The following is a 24,495-nucleotide window of genomic DNA, read 5'->3' as shown; positions in this document are numbered from 1 at the left end:
GTTAATCTAAAGGGCAATAAATGTTTGAACTTTACTAAACTGGTGTGGTGATAAATGGCCACATAGGTCATGGTGCATATAAATTACTGACAATATTGAAAGTTGAAGTTAATTGATTTGATTCTATTGATGTTGATTGTTAGGATGGTATTTCACTCCTATCTGAGGCCAAAGATTTGTGTCGACCTCTGCGGATTATTGATAGTTACCCTATACGTGTCACCTCATAAATGAATTATCAAAAGAAATATAAGGCTGGACACACCCACAATTTCGGTAGCAGCAGAGGATGGTTGTGTCTCAATAGGAGAGTATCATCTGATGGTTTTGTCTGATTAGGAGGGAAATTACCTAATTTTATCAGTTATTTGTCACTGAGAAAGAATTGGGATATTTGGTTTTACCAGTGCTTGCTGACAATTTAAAATTTGGAAATATGGTTTTGCCAATCCTTGTTTGGATGAAATTTGGTTTAGCCAACACTTGTTTGAAGATGTTCTCAGTGTTCCTAGTTTGATTTGTGTTTGAAATAGGGTTTGCCTTTGCAGTGCTTTAGCAAATTGCAGGTGACTTGTGATGTTTGAGAGAATTAGGGAGTTTGCGTACTCCAACGTAGTTTGTTAGGGAATGTGTGTTCTCCAAAGGGTTATGTAGTAAAGTCGTCGTACTTCAATTGGGTATGGTGCTTTCTGCTAAAAAATTGCCCAGGTGGTTGTTGGTATACAGACTCTACGTGATTTAAGACTACGGAGTATTGAGTATTGAACAAGTGTCTCTTACACACTTGGTTGTTGCTGTTGTAACTTGCCTGTTTAGTTGGTCAATCGGGCATGGTTGACAAATAGTATTTCTAGAGTGTGTGTTAAAGGGAGTGCTAGTTTGACAGATATTGGTGATTCTTGAGTGCACAAGGAGGATCTAGTATTAGTCAAGGGTAACAATTGCTGGTCGAATTTTACTTGTGAATCGGAGAAAGCAAAGTTTGAATGAGTAGTTTTCAGAGCTAAAAGCTGCAATTGAAATATTCGTGAAGCTTTCAAAGTGATTGTGTTCCCTATCTGTAGTAAGCAGACAAGTTGGTGTGTTGATTTTTCTTTAGTGCTTGCAATACTTTGCATTAGTTTTTGTTTGAACCAATTTTTGTAAGGCGAAGCCGCAAGATTTTGTCAGCCGCTGTGTGTGTGAGTGTTATGTGGCTAGGTCCACGCTGGGATAGGTTGATTGGTGAAAGGGAGCCACAAACGGATTGGTGGACAGCCGTGAAGCATTATTGGTTGAGAGAGGAAGCGAAAATGATTTTGGGATTGAATTACTTCCTATTTTGACTATAAATTGTAGTTTCAAACCCAATGAAAGCAAAAATTAAAAAATTTAAAACATTAAAGAGTACTCTTAAAGGAGATGCTTTTATTACAGTTAGAGTAAGAGAAATTGCCCTGCCAGAAGGTGCACCTGCATTTATTGTGATTGAAGAGAAGGGTACCGCAGCATATATTTGTTTGAAACAATGGTACAAAATTACAGAGAAGGAAGGGAGCCTAGCGTTCCCTCCTATGTAACTTTCAATATGAGAATTTTAGAAAATTTGAGGAGGGTGCTGTATGAAATAAACCTTCCTCCGAGACCAACACAATATGAAGCTTTAGCCATTTGGGAGTTAGTGGCCAGACAATAAGAGAAATTAAAAGTTGAGAGGAGAATGAGAAAAGTTGAGAAGACATTATTAGAGGCAAGGTGGGATAATGAGCAACAATTTTGGAGAACTGAAACTTTACAGGGAATTAAATTGTTTCCTGCAATTACACAAGAGAAAGAAAGCAGTGTCAGACAAAAGACAAAGAAAAATAATAAAGACTCTTCTGAAGAAGATGAGTCAAAGTCAGATGAGACTAGGAAATCATTGACTTATGATGATGACTCAGATGATGATGAATTTATAATGCAGTTATTGAGAAGTAGGCCTCCACCATATGCAGCACAAGAGACAAGTCGAGCTACTAGTACTGGTCCAAGTGCACCAGTAACAGTTATAGTAACACAGAGTCAAGTACAGGTTGCAACTTACATCCATACTTTTACTTTAACTCACACACCTATGACTCAGGTTGAGCTACCTGTCTATGCTACAATTCATGTTGTAAATTCTGCAGCAAGTATGACAGTACCAGTGGTGCCATCATCAAAGATATCACAGATTTACCAAAAACCAGGTACAGTCTTCACCTAGTTCAATGGCTCCAGTACAACTTCGACAATGCCAAGGTATACACCTGTATACCAGTCGAATTCTTCAATGCTGTCAAGTCAGAGTTCTGGAGTGATATACTCGAGAAATCAAAATGTTCAATCAATTCCAGAAACATTAACAGTACCTGTTACTATTGGTCCTGTAGTACCATTGTTTACCAAGGGAAATAATGAGTGTAATGTACAGAATTCTTTTTATTCAAATGCAGAAATGGAGAGACTCAATGTTACTGTGGGAGAAATATCCAATGAATCAGACTTTTGACAAGACAGGTCCACTGATTAACATAAACTATCCTAGGACTTCACAGAAAAGCCAGATTTGAATTCAAATTAATTTCTGATGACTCCTGAGACTCCATGTATTACTCCACAGAGTGTGCCCTATGTAAATAATATTGTTTCATTACAAGGTCTGACATCTCAGCAGTTAACAGGCTGGTTAGAAAAAATGAGTGGAACAAAAGCAAATGCTCAAAGGGGGAAATCATTGAATCTGGCAAGACGTAAATTAGAATTAAATTAAATGATTGAGGGAACACTTGAATTAAATTAAATTGACTCATAATGAAGATGATTTATGTTTCATGTGTAATAATATTACAAACAGAGCAGGATGGGCACACCAGAAATTAGCAGAACTTGCCGAGAAATATGAAATAGAAATTCAGAAATCAAAGCCTCTGAAAAGAAGTTACAGATTAGAATTTGATTTAAAAGATTTTGAGAACATGAGAATACTGGGAATGAAAATTCATATTAAGGAATTAATTCAGAATATCCAAACATGGGGAGCATTAGATAAACGGGAAGGCAGAGGGGCAAAGGTAAGAGATTAGAAGAAAAAGAAGTCGGTGAATTCAAATGCTGTTGTGCAGCAGACTGATAATCCAGTGAAGATATTACCGATAAGAGAAATTCCCTGAGGGAATTATGCACGTGTCTCTTACAGCAGAAGTGATATTTTGTCATTTACAAATGACTACTGGAGACTGAGAGAGAAACCAATGGAATGATACTAGCAGGCAGATAGATTTGTGAAACTCATAAAATGACAGTGGGAGGATTTGAATACCTTGTTAGAAATAGTTGTCGCAGCTGATTTGTGGGTTGAATGCAAAAGGAGTGTTGACTGGCCAACAACTGAGCCTCCACAAGATCCGGTTACAGGTGCACCATCTCCTGGTATAATGAAATACCATTACAATGTGATTGAATTTTTAAAAAGGAGAATTTCTCCTAAAAGTTTTGATTGGCAGAGAATTGATAGGACAGCACAGGAAGCAAAAGAATCAATACATGTGTATTATGAGAGATTGTTGCAAGCATGTAAACATTACAGTGGTACAGAAACAATTGAGCCCAAAGACATGATTCATTTTATGTTCAGATTTGTGGAAGGGTTGAGACCTGAAATTAACAAGATACTTAAGAGTCATTTGACCTGCTGACAAGAAAAACCAGTTGATGAAGTATTACAGTTTGCAAACTACTGTAGTGATGAGATTGAAATGAAGCTGAAGAAATTGAAGGAAAAAGTGATGTGAAGCAGATTAAAGCGGCACAATCAGGAATGCAGGGAATTTTTCCTGAACAGGGAAACAAGCAAATGATTCAAAATCAGAGAGAGACAAGAGGTAGAGGTCATGGTGGAAATGGAAATGGAAACTGTGCATTGATTTGAATACTATTGTTAATCTAGGTGATATGCAGATAATGAAAAGGATGTTACCTTGCCACGCTTGCAAGGGCCTCGGGCATTGGAAACAGGAGTGTCCAATGATGGGACAGGAAGGTGTTGTTACGCAGATGAATGAAAATAATCTTTTGAAAATTTGAGAGGACCAAGAATGAGGGACCCTAATTTAAATGTCCAGAACATGAGTAATCAAAGGCAGATTCCTCAGCAAATGCAAAGTTCCCAACTGATGCAACAGAACCAGGTGCCAGGTTTTCAGGTTCCACAGTCACAGCAAATGCAGCACCAAATACAAATGATACCAAAGCAACAACTGCAGATACCTCAAGCTCCAATGGTACAGCGGCAGATGATGCTTCCTCTGCAAAACACAGGTCAAAAGCTAAATCTAAGTAATCAAAAATTCACTTTTCTTAGTGAGGATGAACCAAATGATGAAGTGATGAGTGAGAGTTCACATGAAGACAAATATGTGTTATCAGCTTTATTAGAAGTGGATGAAAAGGGTCATTATGTAAATAGAAAAGCAAAGGGTCATCAGGTTTCATTTCTAGTTGATACAGGAGCTTTGCGCTCTACAGTGAGAACTGCAGAAGTTTCTAGCGTGCCACTTTCTGGAACACAGTGCAAATTGTAGGAGTTGCAAACTGGTTCCTGACAAATCCAATTACTAAACTGATTTTTGTTAAAATTGGCAATTTTGAAGGTTTGCACAAATGTGTAGTCTGTGACTCAAGTCCAGTTTCGTTATTGAGAAGAGAACCTTGCAAAACAAAGTGTTTGATTACCTGTACAAATAATGGAATCACTATTCAAACAAATAGTGATGATCATGATGATGATGATGATTCATCTATGCAAATTGAATGTAATTCAGTTAACCCCCAGGGTGCCTGAGGCGAGCTGGTCTCGTCCAGGCACACGGTTCCCATGTGCCTGGGACGAGACCAGCTCGTCCTGCACCCGCCCCACGGGGGGAGCGCTAGCGCTCCCGGTGGGCCTCCCTTCCACACCCCCCAGTCGGGTATGGAAGGGAAATCGCTTCCCCTTCCACCCCGACACCCCCCTTGGCAATCTGATGAACTCAGCGCGCTCACACTTCGCTTACGTCATCAGAACCTGCTGAGGACGCCTTGGAAGCCATTTGCTTCCAGCGAGTCTAGAGAAAGGACTCATTTTTTGGTGAGTCCTTCTCTTTTTGGGGGGGAAACAGACACAGGGGGAAAGGAAAGCTTTTCTTTCCCCCGTACCTGTTTTCAATGGATTCCTGCTCCACGATCGCAGGGGGGCCCCCACTAGGCACAAGGGATTTACTTTTAGTTTTATTAATATTGTTAAAAAAATTTGATCTACTAAACCATCACTCACCCTCGTGCCAAATCCAACCAGGATGTGTGGTAAAAATGACAAAACCTGCTCCGCTGTTATTAGGCGTCGCAGCACACTTGTGACACGCTAGGTGTCTTAGGTGGGACCCCGATGATGAAGCATGCCACCAACTTGGATGGTGGGTGAGGGGTCCTTTTCACATAACGTAAGTGTGTTTTTTTTCACAATTTTAGTGTTTGGCACATCACAGACGTACGTGGACACATCAAAATGATATATTACAAAACTACCTGTGTTTGGGGACAGGGGGCACCTATGTTTTTGGTCCTGGGTGTGGCCTTCATCTAGGGAAACCTACCAAACCCAGACATTTTTTTTAAACTAGACACCACAAGAAGTCCAGGGAGGTGAGGCTTGCGTGGATCCCCCAAAATCTTCAGACCCAGACTCCTCTGCAAACCTCAAAATTTGCTTAAAAAAGCATATTTTAGTGACTTTTCTTTTTAGAAACACCGCTCCGGGACAAAATTTCTACTCCCCAGCGTTCCACCCAGTCTCCCAAGTAAAATGACACCTCACTTGTGTAGGTCCCCAAAGCAGAGTTAGCCTAAGGATGTATAAAAGAAAAATATGTGCTTATCAACTCGCTGTGCTATCCCATCAATCTCTACAGGCTTTTGGCCTTTTTCTGTTGCAGGTACCTGGCCCACCCACACAAGTATCATTTTTATCGGGAGACTTGTGGGAATGCTGGATGGAAGGAAATTTGTGGCTCCTCTCAGATTCCAGAACTTTCTGTCACCAAAATGTGAGCAAAAAGTGTTTTTTTAGCCACATTTTGAGGTTTGCAAAGGATAACAGAACCTGGTGCGAGCCCCACAAGTCACCCCATTTTTAATTCCCCTAGGTGTCTAGTTTTAAAAAATGCACAGGTTTGGTAGGTTTCCCTAAGTGCCGGCTGAGCTAGAGGCCAAAATCCACAGGTAGGCACTTTGCAAAAAACACCTCTGTTTTCTTTGGGAAAATGTGTCCTAGGCCTACCCACACAAGTGAGGTATCATTTTTATCGAGAACTTTCTGTCACCGAAATGTGAGGAAAAAGTGTTTTTTTAGCCACATTTTGAGGTTTGCAAAGAACTCTGGCTAACAGAACCCGGTGAGAGCCCCGTAAGTCACCCCATCTTGTATTCCCCTAGGTGCCTAGTTTTGAAAAATGCACAGGTTTAGTAGGATTCCCTAGTTGCCGGCTGAGCTAGAGGCCAAAATCCACAGGTAGGCATTTTGCAAAAAACACCTCTGTTTTCTTTGGAAAAATGTGATGTGTCCACGTTGTGTTTTGGGGCATTTCCTGTTGCGGGCACTAGGCCTACCCACACAAGAGGTATCATTTTACTGGGAGACTTGGGGGAATGCTGGGTGGAAGGATATTTGTGGCTCCTCTCAGATTCCAGAACTTTCCATCATCAAATGTGAGGAAAAAGTGTTGTTTAGCCAAATTTTGAGGTTTGCAATGGATTTTGGGTAACAGAACCTGGTGAGAGCCCCACAAGTCAGACAATCTTGGAATCCCCTAGGTGTCTTCTTTTCATAAATGCACAGGATTGGTAGGTTTCCCTAGGTGTCAGCTGAGCTAGAGGCCAAAATCCACAGGTAGGCACATTGCAAAAAACACATCTGTTTTCTTCGGGAAAATGTGATGTGTCCACGTTGTGTTTTGGGGGATTTCCTGTCGCGGGCACTAGGCCTACCTACACAAGTGGGGTACCATTTTTATTGGGAGACTTAAGGGAACGCTGGGTGGAAGCAAATTTGTGGCTCCTCTCAGATTCCAGAAATTTCTGTCACCGATATTTGAGGAAAAAGTGTTTTTTAGCCAAATCTTGAGGTTTGCAAAGGATTCTGGGTAACAGAACCTCGTGAGAGCCCCACAAGTCACCCAATCTTGGATTCCCCAAGGTGTCTACTTTAAAAAAAGGCACAGGTTTGGTAGGTTTCCCTATGTGCTGGATGAGCTAGTGGCCAAAGTCCACAGGTAGGCACTTTTCAAAGAACACATCTGTTTTCTTTGGGAAAAAGTGATGTGTCCACGTTGTGTTTTGAGGCATTTCCTGTCGCAGGCACTAGACCTACCCACACAAGTAAGGTATCATTTTTATCAGGAGACTTGGGGGGAATGCTGGGTGGAAGGAAATTTGTGGCTCCTCTCAGATTCCAGAATTTTCTGTCACCGAAATGTGAGGAAAAAGTATATTTTAGCCAAATTTTGAGTTTTGCAAAGGATTCTGGGTAACAGAACCTGGTGCGAGCCCCACAAGTCACCCCATGTTGGATTCCCCTAGGTTTCTAGTTTTAAAAAATGCACAGGTTTGGTAGGTTTCCCTAGGTGCCGGCTGAGCTAGAGGCCAAAATCCACAGGTAGGCACTTATCAAAAAACACCTCTGTCTTCTTTGGGAAAATGTGATGTGTCCACATTGTGCTTTGGGTCATTTCCTGTCACGGGCACTATACCTACCCACACAAGTGAGGTATAATTTTTATCAGGAGAGTTGGGAGAATGCTGGGTGGAAGGTATTTTGTGGCTACTCTCAGATTCCAGAACTTTCTTTCACCGAAATGTAAGGAAAAAGTGTTTTTTGAGCCAAATTTTGAGGTTTGCAAATAACCCTGGGTAACAGAACCTGGTGAGAGCCCCACAAATCAACCCATCTTGGATTCCCCGAGGTGTCTAGTTTTAAAAAATGCACAGGTTTAGTAGGGTTTCCCTAGGTGCCGGCTAAGCTAGAGGCCAAAATCCACAGGTAGGCATTTTCCAAAAAACACCTCTGTTTTCTTTGGGAAAATGTGATGTGTCCACGTTGTGTTTTGGGGCATTTCCTGTTGCGGGCACTAGGCCTACCCACACAAGAGGTATCATTTTTATCTGGGGACTTGGGGGAATGCTGGGTGAAAGGAAATTTGTGGCTCCTCTCAGATTTCAGAATTTTCTTTCACCGGAATGTGAGGAAAAATCATTTTTTTGCCAAATTTTGAGGTTTGCAAAGAATTCTGGGTAATAGAACCTGGTGAGAGCCCCACAAGTCACCCCATCTTGGATTCCCCAATGCGTCTACTTTTCTAAAAGGCACATGTTTGGTAGGTTTCCCTAGGTGCTGGCTGAGCTAGAGGCCAAAATCCACAGGAAGGCACTTTGCAAAAAACACATCTGTTTTCTTCGGGAAAATGTGATGTGTCCACGTTGTGTTTTGAGGCATTTCCTGTCGCAGGCACTAGACCTACCCACACAAGTGAGGTATCATTTTTATCGGGAGACTTGGGGGGAATGCTGGGTGAAAGGAAATTTGTGGCTCCTCTCAAATTTCAGAACTTTCTGTCACCGAAATGTGAGGAAAAAGTGTTTTTTTAGCCGAATTTTGAGGATTGCAAAGGATTCTGGGTAACAGAACCTGGTAGAAGCCCGACAAGTCACTCCATCTTGGAATCCCTAGGTGTCTAGTTTTAAAAAATGCCCAGGTTTGGTAGGTTTCCCCAGGTGCCAGCTGAGCTAGAGGCCAAAATCCACAGGTAGACACTTTGCAAAAAACACATCTGTTTTCTTTGTGAAAATGTGCTGTGTCCACATTGTGTTTTGGGGGATTTCCTGTCACGGGCACTAGGCCTACGCACACAAGTGAGGTATCACTTTTATCGGGAGACTTAGGGGAACGCTCGGGGAAAGGAAATTTGTGGCTCCTCTCAGATTCCAGAATTTTCTTTCACCGGAATGTGAGGAAAAAAGTATTTTTTAGCCAGATTTTGAGGTTTGCAATGGATTCTGGGTAACAGAACCTGGTGAGAGCCCCACAAGTCCCCCCATGTTGGATTCCCCTAAGTGTCTACTTTTAAAAAATGCACAGGTTTGGTAGGTTTCCCTAGGTGCCGGCTGAGCTAGAGGCTAAAATCCACAGGTAGGCACTTATCAAAAAACACCTCTGTCTTCTTTGGGAAAATGTGATGTGTCCACATTGTATGTTGTGGGATTTCCTGGGGAATTGTATGTGTGCTAGTAAGTTTGTTATTGATTGTGACTATGAGTATTTCTGTCAAAGCTGAAACAAATTATACACCTTCTTCAGAGACTATTACACTTTCGAAGTTAGATAAGTTTGAAAAGGATGAGAAATATTTGCACTTAGATAACTCACAAGGAGATCTTTCCTCTAATGTTTTCTATCTCTTGCTGTATGAATATGCTGAGATGATGAATGTGAAAGAATGTTATCTTTGCACGCTGATTCCTTCATCGGTGCAGGAAGGAATGACTTACCATAGCTTGCCATTAACGTATGGAAATAGTTGCAGTCTTTTACTAACAAAGCTCTATAACCAAGAGTACATACAATATTTCTATTCTATTTATAACTTAGGGCCAGATGTAGCAAACTTCCGAATTGCGACCCGCAAATTGCAAGTCGCAATCCAGAATGTTGGATGGTGTCCCTGACACCATCTGCGACTCGCAAGGGGGTCGCAAAGGCCCAAATCATGAATATTCATGAGGTGGGTCGCAATTTGCGACCCCCTTGCGAGTGGCAGCATTCACAGGGATGGTGGCCTGCTGCGGACAGCAGACCACCATGTCTGTGACTGCTTTTTAATGAAGCAGTTTTTTTTTGTAATGCAGCCCGTTTTCGTTAAAGGAAAACGAGATGCATTACAAAAATGAAAAATGAAACTTTTTTGTTTCATTTTTTCAGAGTCCTATAGACCACTGCCTGCTCTGAAAAAATGTTTGCAGTGCCATTCACAACGGGGAAGGGGTCCCATGGAGTCCCCTTCCGTTTTGCGAATGGGTTGCCACCCATTTCAAAAGGGTGCAAACTGTGATTGGTTTGCGGTCACAATGCAATCCTGCTTTGCACTGCGACTCGCAATTAGGAAGGGGACATCCCTTCCTAATTGCGACTCCCAAACCCATTTTGCGATGCGGTAACTAGGTTACCGAATCACAAAATGGGTTTTGTGCATTGCAAAGTGCATTTTGCACGTCGCAAACAGCGAAATTCGCTGTTTGCGACGTGCAAACTGCTTCCTACATCTGGCCCTTAGTGTTTTCTTTCATTCCAATCAACCAATAGTTGATATAGCTAAAGAGAGAAATATTTATATTGTGGGAGGTTTCTTTGAGCCTACACTAACATTTGGCACTGTTTACGCTCACCGCAACAACATCACATGCGTGCTTTCACCAGTAGAAAAATCTTTTCTAGAACAAACGGACAGGAGAAAAGCATTGAAAGAAAAAATAGAGAAAGGGTTTGTGGAGAGGACATTTGAAAATTATTTTGCATTTCATGAGACTAAGACACAAGGGAAGCTTGCTTTAGATTTTCAACATGTAGCAAAGCTTCGTATTTATAGACCTCAATCCAGAGCTGATTCTAGGTGTGTGGGAACGAGTGAATGCAGACATGTGTTTCTTTTTAAGAATACATGGGACTTTATGTAAAATGGAAAAGATTCTGCGCTTCCTGGGGTATATTACATATGTGAAAAGAATGCTTATTATCGTCTCCCAAGGGGATGGTATGGGACTTGTTATTTGAGAGTGGTCTTCCCAAAGAATCAGGAGATTAACACTACAGATGACACACATGATACAAATGAATTGCAAAGACCAAGATCAAAAAGAACAACTTATTCTGAAATATTTGTATATACATTTGGAGCAATAATTCCTTCTGTAGGAGTTGTTCTAAATGCTTTGAAAATTCAAAAGTTGTCTACTATTCTGGATAACATGCTAATTGATTTTCCAAAGCTGTAATTTTAATGGATACTGAAATGGCTGCCGGCCCGTTCTATGGTTCTCCAGAACAGACTTGCGTTAGAAATTCTTTTAGCAAAGGAAGGGGGAGTTTGCCGGATGCTGAAAGTGAAACATTATTGCATATTCACCAGAGAATAGTAGAGGAATTAGAAATGTTATTAAGAATCTGACAGATTCAAATTCAGACTTAAAAGATCTGAAAGAACCAGGGGTATGGAAAAATACTGGCAAAAGTGTTACTAAAGTAAAAAATTGGCTGGGTAATCTAAGTGAAAATATTGGGGGGAAAACTATTGAAACCATTATTAATTGTGGTTGTATGTATCATCTGTATAATCATTTTACAAACTACATATACTGATAAAAAGACAAAGGGTGAAAAATGAACAGAGGAGGGAAGAAATTAAACTAGAAAAAATGAGAAGCAGATACTTTCATGATTTCAGAAAAACAGACAACTGCAGAAATCTGAGAAACAATAGATATTCTAGACAAACTAAATACTGGACCTGACTAATAAGTATTAACTTAATGAATAATAAGTATATTTTGTGACAACACATATAGTTGCCAGAGGAGGGATTGTTAGACAACAGGTTCATTAATAAAAGTTTGAAGTATTAAACTACTAATTGAATGAAGAAAGTGCGTATTAAAAATAAATTTTTTAATGAAATGTGCAACGTGTAAAGTGGCAAAGATGGCGAACACTATAAACAGTGTATGTTTAACAATGAGTAATAAAGATTAAAGTAGAAATGTTTTATAATATATTAAAATGAATCCTAATGTAAATGAATTTAATGATTATTTGATATGAATTACATGTAGTATTAAAGTGAGCCTACATAAAGAGGCCTAAAGCTGGTTCTACGTTTTAAAAGGCTTGTGCAATGTTTTCTTTCACAGCAGTTCCTAGAAGCTTAATGTTCAATGTTCATAATACACATAATGCTGACCTCACATAATATTTCAAATGTTTAGTGCAATAAATTTTTAATATCTTGTGTAGCTCATAAACTGGGGAAACGTTATGTTCTTATGTCGTAACATTTCTTTGTCTTCCTGGCATGAGATAATCTGTATTCAGGAACAATAGTCTTCAGTGCTCATGTGTAACCTGCAACAATTGTATTCTACCGCGGAAACTGGTGACTGCAGTGAGAGATACTTCTGAAACACTGATCAATAATTATTAGGTCTGACCTAAACCACCCCATAGTCTGACCAATAGAGCCTTAGCTAGTTGCTTTCTAGGACTTTAATATAGCACATTTTTAGGTGAGGTAAGGAGATTCCATTTAACTTCAGTACTGTTTAGATGTCTTAGCTTTTGTTTACGATTTTGTCAGTTCAGATACAATAAGGCCAAACATTACTGAACTGTTTCCTATTATGCCATTGCCAACTGAAGAAGACCAGAAGATGCTCCACTGATGAAGACATTGCTGCTTGCTGAACCATTTAGGAGAGGTATAATCAAATGTGCTTTTGTCTTTCTTGCATATTTTTATGTTTCTCTCTTTAGAAAACCCAACCACTATTTTTGGTTAGCTCCATAGTCAGATGTTTTCTAAATACAATTTTGTCCTTTTTTTCTTTTCGCATGAATTCCAAACTTGCTTATGGAATTAGAGTAATAGTTAAGAATGCCAAACTCTAAATTTGACAGTTTTATATAAATTGATTGTAAATAATTCATCTGTGATAACTAAAAGCACTCTGTTTCTATCATTCATCTATTATAGTTGTTATTCTGCATGGTGATTCTTGAATGTTTAATGATAAATATCTGTCTAAGATAAGATTCTTTCTAATTTTTGGTCAGCCTGTATTGTTCCTGTACTTATATCATTTGGTCTTGAGTTTGATTTACGTGATTTTAGCATTGTTGATCTAAAGGGCAATAAATGTTTGAACTTTATTAAACTGGTGTGATGATTCACGGCCACATAGGTCATGGTAAGTAGAAATTACTGACTCCAATGTTGAAAGCAATGTTTATTGATTTGATGTTATTGATATAGACTGTTAGAATGGTATCTCACTCTTATCTGAGTGCAAAGATTTGTGTCTAACTCTAAGGGTAATTGATGGCTACCCTATACTTGTCACCTTCTAAATAAATTATCAAAAGAAGGGGGGCTTGGCTGTGGCGTCAAGATGGTAGTCACGCTTTAATAGTGCTCCGGACCCCTCCATCATCTGCCTCTGGTAGTGCCCATCTCGCCCTGCATCCTGGGTTGAAACGGGCGCAGGATACACCTTGAAGTCTGAGGCAGCGTTTGATTGCGGAGAGGCAGCGTGCACCATAAGTTGGTGGCCGGGAGCTGCTGAAGGGCTCCCGGACTGGTGGTTGTGCCAGAGCTTGCTGCCCGCCATCGACAGGAGCAGAGGGCCGGCCTGCTGGTAGCGTGGATCCCGCTGGAACAACCAAGCAACTGAGATCTAGGGCTGTGGCGCAACCGTGTCGGACGGAGCCACAGAGGAGGAAGTGTGGGGCCAGATTGGGGCCTCTAGAGCTGGCCATCGTCAGACGTTCAGGAGGCAGGGCTGCGCCTGGATGCAGCCTGTGGGGGGTCCAGCTGTGCGGTTTGGTCTGGGTGGACTGCTGTGGCCGGGGCCTGAGTCTCCCTGGGTCCTTGCCCCCCCTCTCCTGCAGCCTGACATCACAGATGCACAAGAGGGAGCAGGCCAGCACTGGAGAGCGGGCCATGGCACAGAGTGGAGGTCAAGTGCAACTGGGCATGCCTGGACGTGGAGGAGGCAGAGATCTTGATGGACCCCGTTGGCAAAACTGAGTGAGTGAGCCTGTCAAAATGTTGAGGCGTGTGCCTGGAACTGCACCCCATTCAGGCACCAGAAATTGTGCGAGAGCCGGAGGAGATGGCTCTTGGGCCTGCGCCAGGGGCCTGGGACTTTACAGCCTACCAATGCGGGACATAGGTGCGTGGCGCAAGAGTTGGAATTGAGGAGCTGAGGCACCAGTTGTGCAGCCCTCACCGGACATGTATTCGATCTGCACCACTTAGACTGATCGCCTACATGGTGCCAAGGAAATTACTGTCCTTAAATCTCAAGTATCGACGTTGCTAGTCCGGACATCAGAATTTCATTGCAGGGCGGAAGACACTGAAAATCGTTCAAGGCGAAATAACATCCGTATCATAGGACTTCCCGAAAACATGGTCGGCCTCCTCTTTGGCATCCTTCCTGGAAGAGTGGGTTAAATCGTGGATGCCGATTGAGTTCCTCACACCCTGGATTGCTATAGTGCGAGCCCATCGAGCTCTGCTGGCCAAGCCGCCACCAGGCTATCCCCCACGACCTGTGATACTCCGATTCTTTAATTTTAAGGACAGTGATGCTATATTGCAAGAGGCACATGCGAGAAAGGAACTGTGCTGTGATGGAATGAAGGTCCTTATTTTTCCAGACCATACAACAGTGGTCCAACTACAGCGTAGATCCTCTGTAGAGGTTAAGAAAAAATTAAGAGCGATGGAGATACCTTACCGTCTTCTTTTTTGCACAAAACTCAGAGTGGTGCATGGCAACAAAACCTATTTCTTTGAGACTCCTGCAGCGGCATGGACATGGATGACCAGGGAGGTCCCGCTGGATCCTCAAAGGGGCGGCTCACCAGATGGCTATGGGTGCTGCAATGGCTGGCTGGTCGAGGCGACCCTCGGATCAGCGGTGACGCATGCACTCCAAGAGACGCAGGGCATGGCTCGCAGTCCGGCTCCCCTGTTGGTTCCCCGTGGGAGGCACCGCACAGCTGGTGCTGTATGAACATCTGACACTTGCCTGCAGCGGAGGAACTGAGAAGGAGTCACAAGCAGAAGGAGAGGCATCTGAGCACTTGGATTCTCCCAGTTACTCTGACCCATCCCGTAGTCTGGTGCTGTGACATTCTTGCTGGGAAAGGAATAACGGAAGGGCACAGACAGCCTGAATTCGGTTGTGAGCTGAGAGGCAACTGCTTGCCAATTAATGTTCTTCAATCCATCAGTATGCAGGGGTCCACCACTGCCCATTAGATTGGGGTTCAGAACCTTTTAAAGTAGAGAGTTCAACATTTTATAAGGACGACAGATGCTTCATGGAGGAAGTATAGGGAGGGGCAGGAGTGGGGGCTGTGGGAGTTTGTGCCAGGTTGCATGGCAGTTTTATTGTTAATCAGAATCAGTGTTTGTTTGCTTTTCTCATCAGAAGCACAGGGGGGTAGTCACACACGGCTCTATGACAGGTACCATGACACACAACAAGGCAAGAATCCCACTCTGTCGGTTCGGGATCTGGATGGTGTCCGGATAGACCCCCTAAAGAAGTGCTCATCTGACATTTTCTTACAGGCACGAAGGGCCAGATGTACATCATTTCATGCAACGTTAATGATCTTGTAGATAAGATCAAGCACACAGCGTTACTTGCGTACGTTCATCGCAACTGACCCGATATGCTCTTGCTGCAAGAGACCCACCTTCTTGGGGACCGCTGCTGGTTCTTGGCCAGCAGGGGCTTTGACAGGGTGTACCATACGGAGTTTACCTGGGGGTCATGGGGGGTGGCTGTGCTGCTTCACCGCTCCTTCCCTATGGTGGTCACCCAGGTACAGAAGGACCCATAGGCGTGATATGTGACCCTGACTGGTAGGGTGGAGGGTCTCACCGTTAACTTTATCAGTGTATATGCCCCTCCGGTGGCCATGTGCAGGACTCTACACAACCTTACTGCCCTGCTACTAGCTTTGCCCCAAGGGGTCACGGTCCTCGGGGGAGACTTAAATGCAATCCCGGACCCCGCCTTTAATGTGACAAGGTCCCCATCGGCCCATAGGCAGACCGCAGCCTCAGGACTGTCGAATTGGCTGACGTCCATGGCTTTGTGTGATGTGTGGAGAGTCTGGCATCCGCAGCACCAGCAATTTACACGTACCTCTGCAGCATACCGCAAACAATCCAGAATTGATCTTGTTCGGTTACCTGCTACAGACAGCTGCCGTCTCACACACATTGAAATTCTACCAAGGGGTATATCAGATCATGCGCCGCTGCAGTTCGTACTGAGGTCCGCTCAAACCGGGGTTCTCCCGATGTGGCGCATGAACGCCTGGTACCTGCAGCACAAGCTGCATGTTCAACAACTGCTGGAAACACTGCAGGAATATTTTGCTCTAAATACAAATTCGGTTTCCTCACCGGGTACTTTCTGGGGGCCGAGCAAAGCAGTGGCTCGGGGCGTGGCCAGTGGCCTCGTCTGCTCCCATGAGTGGTCCCAGACTCTACACATTATCCAACTAGAGGGCCAAGCCACCCAACTAGAAATGGAACAGTCTACTCAGCCGACGGAAGCGGTGGCCAGGTAACTCTTGCTGATACGGGATGAGATCCGTGATCATTTCTTAGAGGTGGCTAAACACCTCTGGCATGCGGTCAATGCGAAGGTATATGGGTGGGGGGACAAGAATGGGAAGTTGCTTTACTGGTTGGCCTCAAACCATCAATCATCTAGAATTATCCCTGAAATTTCTAATGTGCATGGACAGTCTGTTACTAAACCACAAGACATGGCGGATACATTCACCTCCTACTGTGAGGTGCTCTACAGGGCCTCATAGGCGGTTGATCAGGAACATGCTCACCAATTCTTAGTAGATGTTCCCCTTATTGTACTGCCTCCTGCAGAGGCAGCAATACTAGATGACCCCATAATTAATGAGGAGATCAATGATGTAGTTTCCTCATTGGAAACCAGCAAGTCTCCTGGGCCTGAGGGGATTCCATCTGAATACTACAAATTGTTTCGAGATGACTTTACGCCACACCCCAAGGCCTCATACAATGAGGTTGACCGACTGGGCTTCTTTCTGGAGGGACTAGACATAGCCACTATTGTAGTGCTTCCCAAAACGCTACCGCCATAACAACACTGTGTGGACTATAGACCAATCTCCCTTATCAACAGTGAGGTGAAGATTTATGCCACGATTCTTGCATCGCGCCTTAGGAGGGTCCTGCCAGTGCTGATCTACATGGACCAGTTTGGTTTTATGACCAACCGAAGCATACCACATTGTGTACGTCGTCTGCATGTGGCACTAGCCCAGGACCTGGCACTTCTCTTTGTTGACTTTGAGAAGGCTTTCAATACCATGGATTGGGGATTTCTTTTTCTAGTGTTGCAGTGTGCCAGCTTGCAGCCTAGATTTTGGCACCTGGTCCATGCCTTATATGCCAAGTCAATGGCCCGGGTACCTTATCCTTCTCCTTCCACATTTGCCAGGGAAAGCATTAGGGCTGCCCCCTGTCCCCCCTCATTTTTGTCCTGTCCATTGAGCCTTTGGCACAATTGATTAGAATTGACCCTCTGTATTGTGGCTTTAGCTGGGGAAAAGCATTTGAAGACTGTGTGGCTCTGTATGCTGACGATGCCTTACTATACATGGCAGAACCGAGTGAATGTGGCCTGTGGAGTTTTCATCTCATCCGCTGTTATGAAGAGGAATCTGGGCTTAAAATGAACCCTCCAAATTGGTATTGGTACCTTTGACACCCCCACGGGATTGCTACGATTCGCTGGAAGTAGTGCCCATCCGTCAGTTGAGTTTTAAGTACGTGGGTATTTGGGTGACCCTCCTCCTGGAGTTAACTTGGTCCCTAAACTTGGTGCCATTGATGTCTCGAATTAAGGCAGACCTGTAGCGGTGGCAGGCGCTGCCATTAAATGTCCTGGGTCGTGTAGCCTTAAATAAAATGATGATACTGCAGCGTAGTTTATACGTATTCCAGAACTTCCCATTTCCAATCCCACGTTCCTGGTTCCATACACTAAATAGGGTAACAGCCTCATTTCTCTGGTATGGCTTGAGGCACCGGATTGCACTGCAACAGTGCCAGAGGGGGGTATATGACGGAGTGATTGGTATGGCTAACCCTTATTTATACTACTTAGCGACGCAGCTCCTGGTCGTACACGACTGGTTAAACGGGGTTAGGACGATCCAGCTTATCAGCTAGAATTGACAGCACTTAGTTTCTCACTTATTTTGGACTTACTATATGGTCCACCACTCCGCGTGAGATGGTCCCAGTGACTAGAGTGGTGTTTCTTGCATGGTGTGTGGCCCTGCGTCACACTCATTGGAATAGTGTCATTACCCAGCAGGCCCCCTTATGGCATGGCAAATGGCTAAAAGAATCAGCGGCACTGAGTAGGTTTGAAAAATGGGACATGGCAGGCATTTAGCGACGGGGGATGTGTGGAAAGGGGACTCAATGCCATCCTTTCAGGACCTACAGACCAATTTCCAGCTCTCCCGCACACACTTTTTAAAATACCTCAGGTGAAGAAATTTATAGCCCTGGCCCTGTGAAATAAGCGCTGGTGCCAAGCACCGGAAGCCGTCGGCACAAATTAAGCACTGGCTGGTAGATGCTTGGCAAGGGCTTTAGCCTACTTCACCTGGGTGTACATTTTATTCTGCCCCACATAAACATTACTTGAGGATAGATTTTTTTTTTTAATCTTTTTTTATTTATTTCAAATGATACAATATACTAAACCAATAACAATTATACTAATATACCTCAAAAACAATATAATTTGCATTTCCTGAATCATAGCACGATAAAGCAAAGTGTCACATGCATGCATATCAATGGCATCTTGATAATCTGTTGTTATAGAGAGAAGTAAATATAATCCAGGGCATGGTCAGCATGACACTTAGGGCCAGATGTAGCAAGGGGTTTTACCCATTCTATGTCTATGGGAAAATGTGTTCGTACATATGGCCCTAAATACCTATCAAGCCGAAGCTCTCATGTGTTGATACCTGGCAACGGTGGAGCATTACCATCTAGTCAATTAGCACCCGTCTTATTATGGCCTTTACAGAAGGAAAAAGGATAATAACACACATAATCAATTTAAACATTATAACAAAAAGAACCTGCTTGGTGCATAGTAAGTGAGTCATTAGATGTCGTCGGTCGTGTCCATTACTGAGTGTCAATCTCTAATCTGTAGTCGTGATTATTGTGATCGGGAGGGAGAGACAGGAAACAAGCGGGTCTGGTGTGACGTCTATTTAGTAGTGAGGACTGATAGTAAGAAAACATAATCATATATTACAATTCAGTCCATGGGGACGGGCCATATACCAGTAGGTTATGCAATGGATATGCCCATTACTGATTGGGGTGTTCTCATGTCATCTCTTCTCCAGCTTCTTGTGCATTCAGTTTATCCTCCAGTTTACCTATATAGATGTCCCAAAGTGTAACCCCTCCCTCTCCACCACGAATATGCCTATCCTGCTCCAATGCTTTAGCTTCTGCCCTGGTCCAACGTACTGCCGCTCGGAGCCATTCTTGTACATCGGGGGGTCGTGGTGCTTTCCATGACAACGCGATCATACGCTTAAGAAGAACGAAGGCAAGGTCCACAAATTTCAGGGAATATTTAGTCTTTTTAGATCTCTTAGTTACCTCTAACAGGCAGAGGAGTGGATCTAAGGGGAGGGGTACATCTATAAATCAGATATGTGGTGAGTGATGCGCATCCAGGTGCTAAGTATTTCGGGACATTCCCAGGTCATGTGTAGGAAGGTGGCATCTTCATGACCACATCGCGGGCATACCGCTGAGGCTTCCGAAAATATGCAGTGGAGTCTATGAGGGGACAAATACTTTTGGTGGGTATAATTAAAATGCGTGAGTTTCAGTCTAGCATTCCGTGACACATGTCGTACCTGTTCTAATGCCACTCTTCACTGTTGGTCTGTTAGGTCAATGCTTAATCCCCTTTCCCACCTTGCCTTACTACGAGGATGTGGGGTAGGCGGTATCTCCCTTAACGAAGTATATAAATTGGTTACTGCTTTACTTTCTCGACCTCGTGTCAATATATGGTGGAGTCCCATATGTGTCATTGGTTCTAGTGGGCCTGCCTGCCATATTTGTTTTACAACGGCCTGTAGAGCAGCATGGGCAAGGAACTGTCTGGAATCTAAGTGAAATAGTGTGCTAAGGGTCATAAAGGGATGTAGTCGCCCGTCTTCAAAGAGCTCGCGTATATGTGACAACCCTCCCTCTTGCCACGTGTGAAAACCGTATAACTTTGTTAGATCATATATCTGGGGTATGTCCCATAGTGGGAGTTTCAGAGACTAGGGGAATGGTTGTTGTCGTCGTTGAATGTATCGGGTCCAAGTTGCCTTTGCTGTCCGTAGCAACAGGCCTGTGCCTTTTCTGTTTTTGTCACGTTTAAGAAGCCATCGCAGTACCTTCCTGTCACCCATCACATGCTGAATCATGGCCCCTTCCAATGCTTGACTTTCAGTCAACCAAGCCACAATCCACTGTAGTTGTGCTGCTGCATAATATCGTTTCATGTCTGGGATCATCATACCCGCCTCCTGCACCGGGCATTGCAGCACAGCTAAGGATACCCTCTTGCGCCCTGAGCCCCATATAAGTGTATTCAGCAAACTGCGTATAGCGCAAAAAAAGACCTTTCCAGGTGGAATCGGTATTGTTAGAAACAAATAAAGCAATCTAGGGAGTATGAACATTTTCGCGATTGCTGCTCTACCTATAGGGGAAAGGGGCAAGCCCGTCCAGAAAGGCATAGACCACCGGACGGAAGACAATGCCTTGTTATAGTTGTTCTCCACTAAGTCTATTTCAGTTTGGTATATGTCGATCCCTAAATAGCGGAAACTCCCTGTCGCCCACCTAAGTCTCCCTTGTCTAAGCGGTTGGCCTGTTGTGCCTTTGATCTTGCGTAGTGGAAACAAACAGGATTTACTCCAATTCACTTGAAGGCCTGATAATTCACCAAAGTGGTCTAGGATTTTAAATAAACCAGTCAGGGCACTATCTGTTTCTCGTAAATAGATTAACACATCGTCAGCATATAAAGATGTAATATGCCACCTGCCATCTACCCATATGCCCCACTTACTATCTTCCTGCAATGCGAGGGGTTCCATCGCCAAGGCAAAGAGTACCGGAGACAGCAAGCAACCCTGTCTGGTCCCTCTTTGGATGGGAAAAGAGTCTGACACTTAGGGGGTTATTCTAACTTTGGAGGAGGTGTTAATCCGTCCCAAAAGTGACGGAAAAGTGACGGATTTACCACCAGCCGTATTACGAGTCCATTATATCCTATGGAACTCGTAATACGGCTGGTGGTATATCCGTCACTTTACCGTCACTTTTGGGACGGATTAACACTCCTCCAAAGTTAGAATAACCCCCATAATGTCCAGTATGGACTCTAGCTGGGGGCGCAGTATAAAGAAGTTGTATCCACTGTAAGATCTGGGGACCCAATCCAAAGCGTTTCAGCGTCCACATCAAATAGGGCCACCCTATTGTATCAAACGCATTTTCAAAGTCTAAAGACACCGCCACTGGGCATCCATCTCTCTCAGTGACTGCATCAATAAAGTGGCATAATCTTCTGATGTTACAGTAAGTAGCTCTGTTTGGCATAAATCCATTTTGATCAGGATGGATTAAAGAGGGAAGTAAAGGGAGCAACCTATTTGCCAATAATCTACTTAGAATTTTATAATCGATATTCAGCATAGATAGAGGCCGGTAGGAGCTTACTTCCAGTGAATCTTTACCTGGTTTGGGAAGTACTACAATAAGGGCCTCATTCAGTGATGTGAGGAGCTCCCTCCATTGATATGATGCCTCATATAAGGCCAATGATCGAGGTGCAAGAGTGGATCTATATGTGGCATAAAACTCGATAGGTAGCCCACCTAACCCCGGGGTCTTCCTCCTGGCCATTTGTTGTATTGCCAGTTTCACTTCATCTAAATGTATGGGTTGTTCCAGATCTTGTTGCTGCTGCTGTGTAAGGACAGGTAGTGAAAGAGCATGCAGTATTGGATGATGATCAAAAGTAATAGGGGCTGCACGTGCCGTATAGACTGTTGTATAGTAGTGAACAAAGGCTTCATTGATTGCCTCCTGGGTATTAACCACCTCGCCTTGTTCATTCCTGAACGCACCTATCACTGTTCGGGGCATTTCGGATCGCAGCAGCCACGCTAACATACGCCCAGTCTTATCTCCCTCCCTATGTTGTTGAGTTAAGTATGCTTTATAATCTAGAGTTCCCAGCCTACTCAATTCCTCTCAGTATTGGCAGCGCAGAGTTGACAGTAATTGTCACGCTAGAGGATAAGTTACAGCTGCTTTCTCTAGGCACTGTATTTCTTGTTCAAGAGTCCAGATGCTACGTGTGAGGGCGGACTTCGCTCCCCAAGAGGGGGTCATGCAGTGGCCCCGTACAACTACCTTCATCGAATCCCATTTAACACTAGCGTCTCCCACCAATCCCTCATTGTGTTGAAGGTATTCTGTGATGGCGGTGACCAACCGTGTTTTATAGGGCATGTCCTGCAGAGCTTCTACGTGCAGTCTCCACATTGGAACTTTCGGTCTGGGTCGCCCCCATTTAAATACCACCCTAAGGGGGTTGTGGTCTGACAAGGTCCTACCTAAATATTCAGAACTACTGATGGAGGGCCACGTAAGTGAGTCACAAAAAAATATAATCTAGCCTTGTGTGTATGTGGTAGCCCGGTGCGTAATAGGAGTATTCTCTATCATCTGGGTGGTGTAAGCGCCAGAGATCATGTAAATGCATAGTTTGTGTCCATTGCTGGAAATATTTAGTGGCCTGCAGGCCAGGAGCATTCGGTAAGGGAGGAGTCGATCGGTCCAGAAAGGTATTTTGGATACAATTAAATTCACCTCCCCATAAACTAGGAGCGGTTAGGTCTTGTAACAGAGTTGGGGACAGTTAATTTAGAAAGGAGCCTTGCATGGTGTTGGGACCATATACAGAGGTCAGGAGAATAGGATATCCGTCTAGGTGACCTTCCAACAGAATATACCTCCCATTACAATCGATATGTGTCTTAACCTTAGTGAATGGTACCTCCTGCGCTATCCAAATTAACGTGCCCCTGGCGTATGCTGAATAACATGTGCCAAATTTCTGACCCCTCCAAGGACGGTGAAGCTTAAATAATTCCCCTTGTGTTAAGTGTGTCTCTTGCAGACAAGCAATATGTATCCGTCGTCGTCTAAGATAGGAGTAAATTCTATACCGCTTAATGGGATAACCCATACCGCGAATGTTCCAAGTTAACATAGTATATTTTGTAGACATTGTAAGTGAAATTGGAAAGTCTCAAGTTCCCGCTCCTCCAACACCCCGGTCTCTAATGGCAGGGACCCGACTATCTTCTTCCCATGCACCAAGCATTTAAAAACAGAATAAACTATTACAACAACTCCCGGAACCCAGGCTTGCTCCACATCGGATACCATGCCATATCCCCACAAACATAGTTCAAGTAAACACAATACTATGAGATACAAATATCCATTCAGTGAAAGCACCACACTCAAGGCGTCCTGCTTTCGGGGGGGGCCGCAGTAACCATGCGTCACGTAGGAGATCACATTGTGGGCCCCGGAGCAATATAGTAGATCTACGTCCAGAGCCTCGAGGAGCCGCATAATGAAGGCGGCACTCAAGTCTGTGGTGTGGGAATCCATGGTAGCCAGCATGCTCATATACGCACAAAAATGTCAACAGTTAAATTTGTCTGCCAAACGCAGTATCAGCGGAGGGCTCTCTCCATCTAGTGAGCCCCCGGAGGGTAGCGAAGTTCCGGTATCCGTATCAGAGGGGATCGGAGGGTTTTCCACTACAGCAAAAAAGGAATTACTTGATAACCACGATGCCTCTGGTATTGCTTTTTCCTGCTCTCTGACTGCTTGGCCTTCCTTGATTTGTGTTTGCGTGGCTTATGTCACGGAGTCAACCAGGTATTGTCATCTTGATGTTCTGGGGCAGGATGCATTAATCCTTTTGCGTGCAGCCAGTTCCACGCATCTTCCGGTGATGGGAATAACCGTGTTGCTTCACCGTCGATCACTCGGAGTTTGGCAGGGAACAGTAAAGCATATTTATAGTTCAGTTCTCGCAGATGTTGCTTCACCTTAATAAAAGAGTTAAGTTGTGTTTGCACCTCCGCGGTGAAGTCTGAGTATGCCAAAATTTCTGCGTTCTCATAGCGCCACAGGCCATGTGAACGAGACTGCTGCAATATCAGATCCCTGTCTCAGAAATGTAAAAGTCGAGCAATTATAGGGTGTGGGTGTACCCGGGCGAGGAGGTCTACCAGGGATTCTGTGCGCTCGTTCAACAGAAACATTTTTTGAGGGCTTTCCATCCAGCACATTTTCGATCAACCATTGTTCCACAAAGAGCTCCATGTTTGATGTTTCAATTCATTCAGGAAATGCCACTAGCCTAATATTGTTGCAGCGAGACCTCCCCTCAGCATCTTCCGCTTGTTTATGCAGGGCA

The sequence above is a fragment of the Pleurodeles waltl genome, chromosome 11 (genome assembly GCF_031143425.1).
Source record: "Pleurodeles waltl isolate 20211129_DDA chromosome 11, aPleWal1.hap1.20221129, whole genome shotgun sequence".
Classification (NCBI taxonomy): Eukaryota; Metazoa; Chordata; class Amphibia; order Caudata; family Salamandridae; genus Pleurodeles; species Pleurodeles waltl.
This window is presented reverse-complemented; position numbering follows the sequence as displayed.